This window comes from Dasypus novemcinctus, chromosome 22 (genome assembly GCF_030445035.2).
Source record: "Dasypus novemcinctus isolate mDasNov1 chromosome 22, mDasNov1.1.hap2, whole genome shotgun sequence".
NCBI lineage: Eukaryota > Metazoa > Chordata > Mammalia > Cingulata > Dasypodidae > Dasypus > Dasypus novemcinctus.
The window spans coordinates 53432753-53445786 of NC_080694.1; the positions used below are offsets into that span (position 1 = coordinate 53432753).

Here is a 13034-nt window from a genome sequence, read left to right on the forward strand (position 1 = left end):
CGTAGGCTATGCAGTTGTTCTACTTTACTGCCAACCCATTTTTCCAGATAGTTGAACCAATTTACAATCCTAACAGCAATGTATAAGAGTGCTAGTGTTTCCATCATTCTTGCCAATACATGGCATTGTTGTGTTTTTTCATTTTAGTAATTCTGGTGTCAATACAATGATAGCTGATTGTGGTTTTATTTTATATTTTCCTACTAACTAATGAGATTAGTTTAGTTTTTGAGTATTTGGTTACCCTTTTTTGTGAAGTGCCTGTTCAAATCTTTTGCCAATTTATCTATTGACTTATGTGTCTTGTTTGTTGCTTCCCCCCTGATTTGTAGGACCTGATGATATATTCTGGATACAAGTTCTCTGTAGGAAATGGTAATTTAAATATCTCCCTCCGGGAACCTATGTGGCTCAGTGGTTGAGCACTGACTTCCCACATATGAGGTCCAGGGTTCAGTCCCTTGCCCCAGTACCTAATAAAATTTTTTTAAAAATTACATATCTCCTTCCATTCCATAACCAGTCTTTTCAACTCTCTTTCTGGTACCTTTTGAAGAACAGACATTCTTAACTTTAATATGGTCAGACATCATTTTCCTTTCTGCCCTAGTGCTTTTTGTGTTCTGTTTAAGAAATCTTTACCTTCCCTGCATGGTTACTGTAGCAGTTTGATATGGTTTATGAATTCTAAAAATAGATATTGGATTATTATGTTTGTAAACTGGTCTGTCTGAGGTTTCACTTTTACTTGATTAAATTATGATTAGGGCTTTGATTGGGCCACATCACTAGGATGTTGAGTCCCCACCCCCGTGGTGGGCAGGGACTCACAGAGGAAACAACATGGCAGAAGACTTAGTTGAAGTTTTGAGCTGGAGCCTGGGAAGTAAGAACACAGAGGATCACAGCAGCTGAGACCGGAGAGAATGGAGCCCCAGGGAGGGAGACAGAGCTGGTTGCCTGATATTCTACAGCTGGCCTTGTGCGAGAGGCAAAGCCTAGAGAACCTCCTAGTCTATAGCTGACCTTGTGGAGAAAACAGAGGAGCTGAGCCTAGAGAGAAATGAGTCCTGGGAAGAGAGAAACACAGGAAGCCTGAACCCTGGCAGACTTCAGTCATCTTGCTCCAACACGTGGCAACAGACTTTGGTATGGGATGTAACTTATGCTTCATGGCCTAGTAACTGTAAACTTCTACCCCCAATAAATACCCTTTATAAAAACCAACTGATTTCTGGTATTTCACATCAGCACCCCTTTGGCTAACTACTGCAGTTATGAAGATATTTTCTGATGTATCCTCCTAACATTTTTATCATTTTAACTTTTACATTTAGATCTTCAAACCAACTGGAGTTGATATTTATGTGTGAGGTGGGGAGCCAGGTTCATTTTTTTCCCCAAAATGTCTTGACTCAAATTATATCCTTTCCCTACTGCATGGTCACCTTTATCATAAATCAAGTGACTATACATGTGTGGGTTTGTCCTTGACTTTTACTCTCTCTCTCTCCTTTTTGGTTTTCAGCAATTTTTTTTTATTATGATGTACCAATATTTTTATTAGTTTCTTTTTTCTGCATAACAAATTATCACAAAATTAGCCTCTTAAAAGAATACCTATCTATCATCGCTGTGTTTCTGTGGATCAGGGTTCTAGGCACTACTTAACCGATTCCTGGGCTCATGGTCTCATAAAGGCGTATTGAGAGTATCAGTCAAGACTGAGGTCTCATGAGTCCCAGTCCTCTTCCAGGTGCATGTGCTTGTTGGCAGTGTTCACTTCCTTACAGCCATAGAACTCAGGGTGACTTGATTCTTCATGGCCACCAAAAGAATCTCTCTGACATCAGGGGAAGACCTGCATCCTCTTTTAAAGGGCTTACTTCATTAGTTAAGTCCCATCCAGGATAATCTTACTTTTGATTAACTCAAAATCTAACCAGTTAGGGACCTTAATTATATCTGCCAAATTTCCTCACTTTTGCCATATAATGTAACCTAATCATGGCAGTGGCATCCATCAGATTCACAGATATCACCCACACTTATTGGAAGATTAAACACCAAGAGGCAGGGATCTTGGGGGCCAGCTTAGCATTCTGCCTATTCTACTCTACCTTATAGCACCCAGTGATTCACATCTCTTCTACATGCAAATTATGTTTACCCCCTCCCAAGGTTTCTGAGAGACTCATCGCATTATAGCATCAACTCCAATCCAGAATTTCATTTAAGTTTCATCAGCTCAAATTCTAAAATCTGATCATCTGTATCATCTGAATCAGGTGCTGATGTAGCTCCTGAGTGCATTATTAAGTATAGCCCCGTAGCACAATTTCTTTCCATCTCTGGACCTATGAAACTTTTAAAAAAGGCAAGTCATCTCTTTCCAACACACCAGAAATACAGTGCATAGGATAGTAGCGATAAGCATTCCAGTTCAAGAAAGGAGAAAATAGAAGGTAAAATGGAATCACTGGTCTGTGGCAGTTTTGAAATCCAACATGGCAAATGGGAGTTCCTCAATGAGTTTTCAAGGCTTTAGTGTCTTGTGACTCCACCCTCTGAATAATCTTCCCTTTTTTCCTGAAAGGTAGCACATATTTGCAACTGAGTAGTTTTTTCAGCCAGATTCTGCCAAAAGAATGTTAGGGGTCCAACAATCTCTCTCTGTATTTTACACTCCCTGTCCCTGTTAGTCTATGCTGGCAGCATTTCTGCTGTAACAGTTTTCTCAAGAACTTTGCAGGTCTTCTCTGGATTTCACTGGAGTTACTCCATTAGACAAAAACCTCATCCACAGAATTATTTGAGAATTATTTATATCTCTTACCTATCCTCCTGCTGAGTACTTTTCTTTGTATTTTTTCTGCTTGAGATTCTTGATGTTCTTGGGGGGACTTCTGGGAAGATGACTTCGGAGTAGGCAGGCAGAGCTCAACTTTCTCACAGAAACAAAAGAGAAAGGGCAAAAAGCTGTCTGAGGGACCTGCTTTGCAGGTCAGCTGACCAGGGCAGTGTTGCATAACCCCTGGGGAGGCAAGGGACAGAGAAATGAAGAACCCAAAATGCCAACTGTGAGTTACTGGACCCTTGCAACTGCCAGGAATGGCACCCATCCCCCCACCCTCAAGAGAAACATCCTGGATAAAACCTATGGCTCACTGCACTCAACTGAGAGGGGAACAGACATCTTCCTCCCTGGGAAGAGGGAGGGTACAGCAGAGGGCAGAGAGTGGTTTCTCTTCAGTGAATTTGGTCAGCAGAGCCCACTTTGAATATCGGCACTGTCCAGACCAGAAGCATGGGCACGCAGGTGTTCAAAGAGACACCTCTGTGGAAAGTTTCCAATGAGTGACATCTGCTGGCCAGCCAGGAACCTGCAAGAAGAAAAACACTTCTAGGTGTTTCTTGTCCCAAACCTCTAGGAGAACATCTGCACCCCATTAATGTGTCCTCGGCCCAGTTTAGATAACATAAACTGAGCAGTTTTAAAGACTCAGAATAAGTTGAACCAAAAATCAAAGAAGAGCCATGAAACAAAACCATTAGGCAAGAGGGAGAAATTGATTGTCAGATAAATTTACCAACATCAGGAAGAATTTATAAGCCATGCTAAGAAACAGGAAGAAGTAGCCCAGCCAAAGGAACAAACCAAATATCCTGACAAGATACAGAATTTAAGACAATTAATCAATGATAATCTTGCAGATCTCCTTAATCAATTCAAAGAGTTGAAGGAAAATATGACTAAAGAGATAAAGGATATTAAGACACTGAGTGAGCGTAAAGAACAACTTGAAAGTCTGCAAAGAAAAGCAACACAGCTTATGGGAATGAGAGAGACAATACTGAGAATATATTAGTGGCATATAACAGCAGATTTGAATTGACAGAAAACAGGGTTAATGGTAATTGAGAACAGATCACTAATTTCTGAACTTGAAAAGACAGGAGAACAGAAAGAAAAAAGAATGGAAAAAATGGAATAGGGTCTCAGGGAATTGAATGACAATGTGAAATGCACAAATATATACATTATTGTTGTCCCAGAAGAAGAGAATGGAAAAGGGCAGAAGTAATATTTTAAGAAAGAATTACTGAAAACTTCCCATCCTTTATGAAAGATTTAAATATAAATATCAAAAAGGACAACACACCCTAAACAGAATAAATCCAAAGAAACCTACTCTGAGACACCTGCTATTCAGAATGATAAATATCAGAGATAAAGGATTCTGAAAGCAACAAGAGAAAAGCAAAGCACCACATACAAGGGAACCTCAATGAAATTAAGTTCCAACCTCTCATCAGAAACCAACGAGGCAAGAAGACAGTGGTATGATATATTTAAGGTACTAAAAATCTTCCAGTCAAGAATTTTGTATCTGGCAAAACTGTTCTTCAGAATTGAGGGTAGGTTGAAAGTCTTCACAGACAAACAAAAACTTAGTACATTACCAAAAGACAGGTCTACAACAAATGTTACTAAAGGGAGTGCTACAGCCTGAAAGGAAAAAACAAGGGCTAGAGACTTGGAAAAAAGTGTAGAAATAAAGATTATTAGGAAGGGTAAATTAAAGAACATAAAGACGGACAATAGTAAGATATGACAACTGAAAGCTAAAGGATAAAATGGATGAACTAAGTAATGCCTTTACAGTAAGAACATTGAATGCTAATGGCTTAAATTTCCCAATCAAAAGACATAGACTGACAGAATGGATAAAAAAAATATGAGCCATCTATAAGTTGTCTACAAGAGCCTTTCCTCAGATATAAGGACACAACCAGGTTGAAAGTGAAAGGTTGGATAAAGATATTCCACACAAATAGTAACCAGAAAAGTGATACTAATATTGGAAAATTAGAGTTTAAATGCAAAACTGTTACAGGAGGTAAAGAAGGTCATTATATATTAATAAAAAGGGCAGTTCACCAAGAAGATATAACTCTAATAAACATTTATGCAACTAACCTGGTGCCCCAAGGTGTATGAGGCACACACGGCAAAACTGAAGGGAGAAATAGATGTCTCTACAATAATAGAGACTTCAATACACCACTCTCAACATTGGATAGAACATCTGGACAGAGGATAAATAAGGAAACAGATTGAATAATATGATAAATGAACTAGACTTAACAGACATTTATAGAGCATTCGGGGGGTCCATATATGTTTAGCATATCCTAAAACAGCAGAATATACATTCTTTTTTTCAAGCACTTATAATGGATCTTTCTCCAGGATAGACCATAGGTTGGGTCACAAGACAGGTCTCAGTAAGTTTTAAAAGATTGAAATTATACAAAACACTTCCTCTGATCATAACAGAATGAAGTTAGGAATAATAATGTATGAAAAAGGGGAAAATTCATAAATATGTGGAGATTAAACAACATACTCTTAAATAATCAATGGGTCAAAGGAAAAATTGCAGGACAATTCAGTAAATATCCTGAGAAGAATGAAACTTGAGAACACAACATATGAAAACCTATGGGACACAGCAGAAGCAATGCTGAGAGGGAAATTTATAGCCCTTAATGCTTACATTAAAAAAGAAAAAAGAGCTAAAATCAAAGACCTAACTGCACACATGAAGGAACTAGAAAAAGAACAGCAAACTAATCCCAAACCAAGCTGAAGGAAAGAAATAATAAAGATCAGAGCAGAAATAAATGAAATTGAGAACAACACCACCAAAACAATAGAATCAACAAAACCAAAAGGTTGGTTCTTTGAAAAGATCAACAAAATTGACAAACCCTTCAGTAGACTGACAAAGAAAAATAAGAAGATGCAAATAAATAAAATCAGAAATGAGATAAGGACATTGATACTGACCCTGCAGACACGAGAGATCCTAAGAGGATGCTATGAACAACTGTATGCCTAAAAACTAGACAGCATGGATAAGACGGACAAATTCCTAGAAACACCTGAACCACCTACACTGACCCTAGAAGAAATGGAAGACCTCAACAAACCAATCCCAAGTGAAGAGATTGAAACAGTCATCAAAAACCTCCCAAAGATGAAAGGTCTAGGACCAGATGGCTCCACAGGTGAGTTCTACCAATCATTCAAAGATGACCTAATACCTATCTTGCTCAAGCTCTCCTGAAAAATTGAACAGGAAAGAACACTATTTTATGACACCAAAGTCAAAACCACATGGAGATACTATGAAAAAAAGAAAACTACAGACAGATATCTCTAATGAATATAGATGCAAAAATCCTCAACAAAATACTTGCAAACCAACTCCAAAAACACGTTAAATGAAATTCTTGGTGTTTGCTTTATGCTCTCAGCTCTTTCATCAGAATTTAAGCCATTCTCTCCTCAGTTATTTCTTCTGCTCCATTCTTCCTGTGTCTTCTTCTGGGATTTCAGTCATACGTGTTAGACATTGCCATTATGTTCCCAGTGTCTCATGTATCCTTTTCTGTAGTTTTCATTCTTTGTGCTCTTTCTGCTCCTGTCTGACTATCTTCTACTCCCCTGTTTTCTGGTTTCTTTTCATAGTAGTCCCTGGGCACAGAGCAGAACTGGCATCACCCATAGGGGTGCTAGAAATACACACTTCCAGGCCCTGCCCCACCCCACACCTGCTGCATCATATTCTGCATCCCCATGTGGTTTTACATTAAATTTGAAGCTTTCTAGTTTACCATTCCTCTCTTGATCTGTTTTTTGTTTGTTTGGTTTTTTTTGGGAGGTACTGAGGTGTGAACCCTGGACCTCAGAAATGGAAAGTGAGCATTGAATCACTGAGCTATACCCACTCCCCAATGAGAGTTGGTTTTTCAGTTTGTTTTTAGGAGGTACGTGGGATGAAACTCAAGACCTTGTATATGGGAAGCAAATGCTCAATCACTTGAGCTACATCCACACCCAAATTGGTTTTTAATCTTCTGTGAAACCCATATATGGACCTGACTTTTATTTTGTTTTGTTTTTTTTACTTGCAGAATTACTATTTGATTCTTTTTCATAGAGTCCAATGTTCTAATTAAATTGTTTGAATTTCCTTTGTACTTTTGAGCATATAAACTCAGTTATCTTAAAGTCCATTTCTGAATTTTCCAACCTGGATCTCATGTTGGTTTGTTTGTGTTGCCTTTGTCATCTAGATTTTGGGGTGCCTGGTAATTTTTTATTGAATGACAACTGTTGCTTCAAAAACAACAAAACAGCAACAGCAAAACCTCTGTCGGTTCTAGACCAGGGTTATTAACCAGGGATCTACCAGGGGTTCTGTGGAAAGATTTCAGGGGGTCCATGAGCTTGAATTGGAAAAAATCAACTCAATTAGATGTCCAACATGATATGTATATTGCCTTGTCAAATACTACACCACAATTTAATTTTCTTATTCAAGTTAAACAACAGTCTACACATTGACATGTCTTTAAATAATAAAATTTAACTTTAACTTTTATATATGTATATACATATATATATATATTTTTTAAGGCCCAGGGGCTGGGGATTGAACCCGGGCCCTTGTATGTGAAAAATTGCCACTCAACCACTGAGCCATATCAGCTTCCCTTTTCTGTTTGTTTTGCTTGTTGTTTGTTTTTGTTTTTTTCAGGAGGAACTGGGAACTGAACCTAGGACCTCCCATATGGGAGGCAGGCACTCAACTGCTTGAGCCATATCTGCTTCCTCCTATATTTTTTATGTATTGGATTATTATTTAATTAATGTGTTTAGAATGAAGCACATATATATGGTATTCTAAGTTTTTTATTTTAGTAACTATTTCAATATATGTAACTGATTTCCTTTGTAATTTTATTTTATGCATTTTAAAACATTCTTGTGAGGACATTTTGGTACAGGTGTGATATATTTATTAAATAATACACAATATAGTATGGATTTAGTATGATTTTTACTTTGATGTAGCATATTCTGAGTGCAGTGGATCATTGCCTGCAAAAATGATGGTTTTATGATGCTGTGAGAAAACTCAAATTTCTGAATGTTTGCTGAAAATGACTTTTTGAACAGATGTTGAGTGGTATTAGGCTGTCAGGTATTGAAATTATGGGAAAGCTGTAAAACATTATTTCGAATAATCCTAAAATTTAATTTAAAGATAAGCCATTGTCGAGTGTCATAAAACTATCTGCGGCTACATTCTGAGAAGGGGTCCGTGTTTTCACCTGACTGGCAAATGGGTCCATGGAATAAAAAAGGTTAAGAATCCCTGTTCTAGATTATAGTATATCTTCCTCCAGGGAGGATTTAATTTTGCTTCTGCCAGGTGACAGGATAAAGACTGGTTATCTTAATTTTGTCCAAGATTGACTTTAAAACAGTTTTTCAGTCTTTCAGAGAATTGGTCTCTTTCACTTCTGCCCTTACCTTTAGAACGCAGCCAGCAGTATACTGCTAAGTGTGCAACAGCTAACTCAGGGGGAGAGAGCCTGTGCAGTGTTTGCTGATTCCAAGAGTGTAAATACACTCACCATGGCCAATTTCACACTCTCACTGTGACAGCCCTGACTGTGCAGTTAGGAAGCGGCGCTGACACTGTGAGCTCTTGCAGATTCTTAGCCAAATGCAGCGCAGCGCTGGTGTAGCTCTCTTTTGTCCCAGGTGAACCTCTGTGGTGTTTACTGGGTCCTTTTCTTCAGGATAGATCCTCAACTCTAAGTTTTGTTTCCCCACTCATGAGAATGCATCTAGCTCGCAGAGTTTCTCATCCTTTGGCTTCTGCTTGTCTACTCAGTCTTCCAGCTGCAGCTAACTAATTGACAAATGCCCAAAAGGAGAAAATAGCTCCAAATGTTTGGCCCATCTCTCTTTGCTTTCTTTGTCCTCATTGCCTTGCTAGGTTTTTTGTTGTTTTTTTTTTATAACATGTTTTTCTTAAGCTCTTTTTTTTTCCCATTTTATTGATACATATTAATAAAGCATAAATCCATACAAAGAGTACAATCAGTGGTATTCAGCGTAATTACCCGTTTGTGTTCATCATCCCAGTCACTCCCAGAGCACTTTCATTATTCCAATAATAATAATAAAACAGACAAAATTCATCACTCTCGATCTGTCTGTGCTTCTCCTGGCGTACGTAACTACTATTCCTTCCCCTTTCAACCACTGTCACACCCTTCCAATAGCACTGCCGGTTACAAACACCGTGATGTGCTTTAACCATTTCTATTCATTTCCAAAGACTTACAAACAACCTTTTAACAGTTCTGCACAGATTAACTCTCAGCTCTCCATTCCCTACCATTCTATTTTCTGGTGACCTATATTCTAATTTTTAACTCCATGGGTTTACACAGTATGTTTAGTTCCTAAGAGCACAATATACAGAATTTGTCCTTGTGTGCCTGGCTTGCTTTGCTCAACATAATGTCATTCATGTTGTCATATGCTTCATGACTTCATTTCTTCTTACTTCTGTGTAATATTCCATCATGTGTGCATACCACAGTTTATCCACTCATCAGTTGATGGACACCTGGGTTGCTTCCATCTTTCAGCATTTGTGAATAATGCCAGTGTGAACGTTGGTGTGCAGATGTCTGTGAACGTTGGTGTGCAGATGTCTGTTTGCCTCTCTGCTCTCAATTCTTCTGGGTATACACCTAGTAATGGTATTGCCTTGGCACATGGCAAGTCTGTATTCTCCTTTCTTAGAAACTGCCAAACAGTTATCCACAGTGGCTGTATCATAGCTTTTTATGCTTAAACAGATAAATATTTTATATTTTTTCCCCTTTTCTAGTCGTTCTTATTGAGAACATTAGTCTGATACAAGCTAGTTTGCCTTAGCCAGAAGCAGAACTTAATGCATAAAATAAGCTTTCAGATGCTTTTCTTGTCTCGCCTTTTATGTTATAAACATAGCCTTTTAGAATCTTCCTCACATTTTTGGAATTCGTTTTCCCAACCCTGGTATAGCAGAATCATTTTGGTTTCTTATTTAGTGCTTGTTAGAAAAGTTATCCACTTTCCACTATACTCTAATCTGAAATGATTACCCTAGGCTCAAGGTTGTCCTAGGCCTAATCTTGAAGCTGTTTTATTTTATCATTGTTCAGTTTCACTGTTTTGTTCTCAAGAGCTAACATTTTGGGATTCTCCGTCATTATTCTCCCCTTCTCATAACTGTCTCTTCATTTAACCTCCTCCACATTTCTGTAATTATGCTTTAGGTAAAAGCATTGCCTGGACATCTCATCTTTATAAAAGTCAGTATCTGAAATGAAGGAAATTAGGCATTAACGGAACTTTAGGGATCCACAGTCAGAGAAGGTAGCTGAGGTGCATTATGTCTTCTTGGTTCTCATAAATTTGTCAAAGATTAATGGTGGTCTGCTCTACCTATCTCAGGTAGCTTATTAAATTGCTTATGCAACTAGAATTGACTCAAACATGACACTGTTGCAAAATGAGTTACAGTTCTTTCTTATCTAATTTATGCTCCATTTCCTTGCCAAAAAGTCTGCAATGAAAACACTCTAAACTGTTATTGGAAGAAGAGCAAAATACCAGTTACTTTCTGACAACAGCTCTTTATTCTGGTTTTAAAATGCCTCTTTGTAAAGATTATTTTGCTTTCTTAGATATGTTTTATCTACTAAAAACAATCTCCTCTGAAGTTCTTTTCCCATAAATGGTATAAAATAAATCTAGTATTTATTTAATACTAAATTTCCTCATAATACTTTTACATGAATATTAGCATAAATTCCAGTGTTTTTAATGTACTATAGTTGAACTCTGATAAATGAACCTAATTATATGTATTTCTTAATTGTTTAAATCATCAAACAGATAAAGCACTATTCATTTGAGTTTCGTGTTTACATAGCGGAAAAGGGGAGATTCTTTGCCAATCCTTTATTGCCTACTAAAAAAAAAGTATAGCCCTCTTAAATTTATAATGAAAATAAGTTAAGGCAATATATTTCCATGAACAGGATAGACTAAAATTTTTCCTTAGCTTTTGCAAGTTACTAACGTATAAGATATTTTGTGGAGGAATCACTTAAGCCAAATGAGAGTGACCTTAGACTTTTAGATGAAAGGTCATATTTGCATGTTTATATTTTCTATTCTATTGAGTTTTCCTTCATTAATCTTCATTAATCTTAAGTAATTCCAGTAGTATTTTTAAATTGTGACTGAGATTTGTCATATGCCTAGAAAAGGTCACTTAAATTTAACAAGTATTTTTTGATTATCAGGAATCCACTCTAGACTTTCCTTTTTAGAAAACTTTGATGAAAAATAATGAAGGTGTGATAAAATCTTCACCTTAAAGAGGTCCATGATTTGAAGAAATCTTTAGGTAATGAGAATGGCTATTAGAATGTTGATATGGTTTAGAAAACTAAATTGTGATAAATCCACCTGCTTGTTTGTTGTACATCTTTTTTTTTTTTTAAGATTTATTTTTTTAATTACTTCACTCCAACCCCTCATTATTTTCACTTCCTTCTTTCTTTAGGAGGCACTGGGAATGGAACCCAGGACGTCCAATATGGGAGGGAAGCAACTAATCACTTCAGCCACCTCCGTTCCCTGCTCTGTTGTGTCTCTCATTGTGTTTTTCTTCTTTTGTCTCTTGTTGCATCATCTTGTTGTGTCAGCTTGCCACGCCAGCTCACTGTCTTGCTTATCTTCTTTAGGAGGCACTGGGAACCTCCGCTCCCTGCTTTGTTGTGTCTCTCATTATGTTTTTCTTCTTATGTCTTTTGTTGTGTCGGCTTGCTGTGCTTGCCTGTTGCGCTAGCTCCCTGTCTTCTTTAAGAGGAACTGGAACCAAACCAGGGATCTCCCATGTGGTAGGCAGGAGCCCAATTGCTTGAACCACATCTGCTTCCTTTCTCATACATCTCGAAAACAGAGCGTATGGGTAATGTCTTTAAACATTTGTCAGCATAAAAAAAATCATTGCTCACTTACCTGCAGTGTTAGAACTTTTATACATAGGATAATGAAACCACAGAAGACACTTCCTGCCTCAGCCCTGAAGAGCATGAGTGCTCCTGAGAAGGCTGGAGGGACATCCTTGAGTAGATAGAAACAGCTTGCTCAGAACTGTCCATAATCGATTTTCCAGTGAGGGAGCAATCTAACTCCCTTTTGCCAGGAATGTTCAAATCTAAGTGAGGCAACCAGTTGGTATTGATGCCGCAGAGGGAATAGTATACAGAAACTTACTTGTTCACTGACATTTAATAGCTCTCCCAAATCTAATTGCCTACAATTTCAGGGCATACTTTTATTTAAAAACAAAAACATATGGAAAGAGCTTTGTCACTTTCTCAAAATGTTTCTCAAACTTTTTCTGTTTCTGAAGTTGACCCTGAAGTTCAGCAACTCAGTCTCTTACAGAAATCAGGGTTAATGGAAGGAGCCCTGACACTGTTAGTGTCTTTGATAACATAATTACCTTATTTGCACAGTCTCAGATTTTCAAATTAACTGCTTTCTTTGGGGGAGAAGAATAAAATATTTGCAAGCGTTTCTATACTCGTAGACATGGCCCGTCATCTTGCTTCAACACATGGCTACACTTTGGTGAGAAGCAACATCTTGCTTCAACACATGGCAACACCTTGAGTTGTATTCTTTAGGGCCTTGTAACTGTAAGCTTCTACCCCAAATAAATACCCTTTATAAAAGCCAACAGATTTCAGGTCCTTTGCATCAGCACCCCTTTGGCTGACTAATGCACTTTGGATTAGGTACATTTTATTCTAAATCAACTCCCAGGCACACCTGGAGGGAAGTCCCTTTTCAGGGGAACTTTTCCCTTTGGACTTGTGTTTTTAGAAAGGGTATCTTGGGATTCTTACATAATAAATTGTATTTGATCCCTTCTAGTTCTTCTAAATTCCTATTTTCTGAGCATATCATTTCTCTTTTTGTTTCACATCATTTCTTTTTTTTTGTTTCCTGCTTTGGTATGATTTTTAGGTTGGCCAAAGTTTAGTTCTGACTAGATTTCAACAGATAATTTGACAGAGTCATTCATGATAAC

General features: G+C 37.6%; 1 protein-coding gene across 8 annotated transcripts in view; it reads left to right on the top strand.

Annotated features, from left to right (window-relative positions):
- CDKAL1 (CDKAL1 threonylcarbamoyladenosine tRNA methylthiotransferase) overlaps positions 1 to 13034 on the top strand; it is a 696475-nt gene that overhangs the window by 537990 nt on the left and 145451 nt on the right. The window lies entirely within an intron of this gene.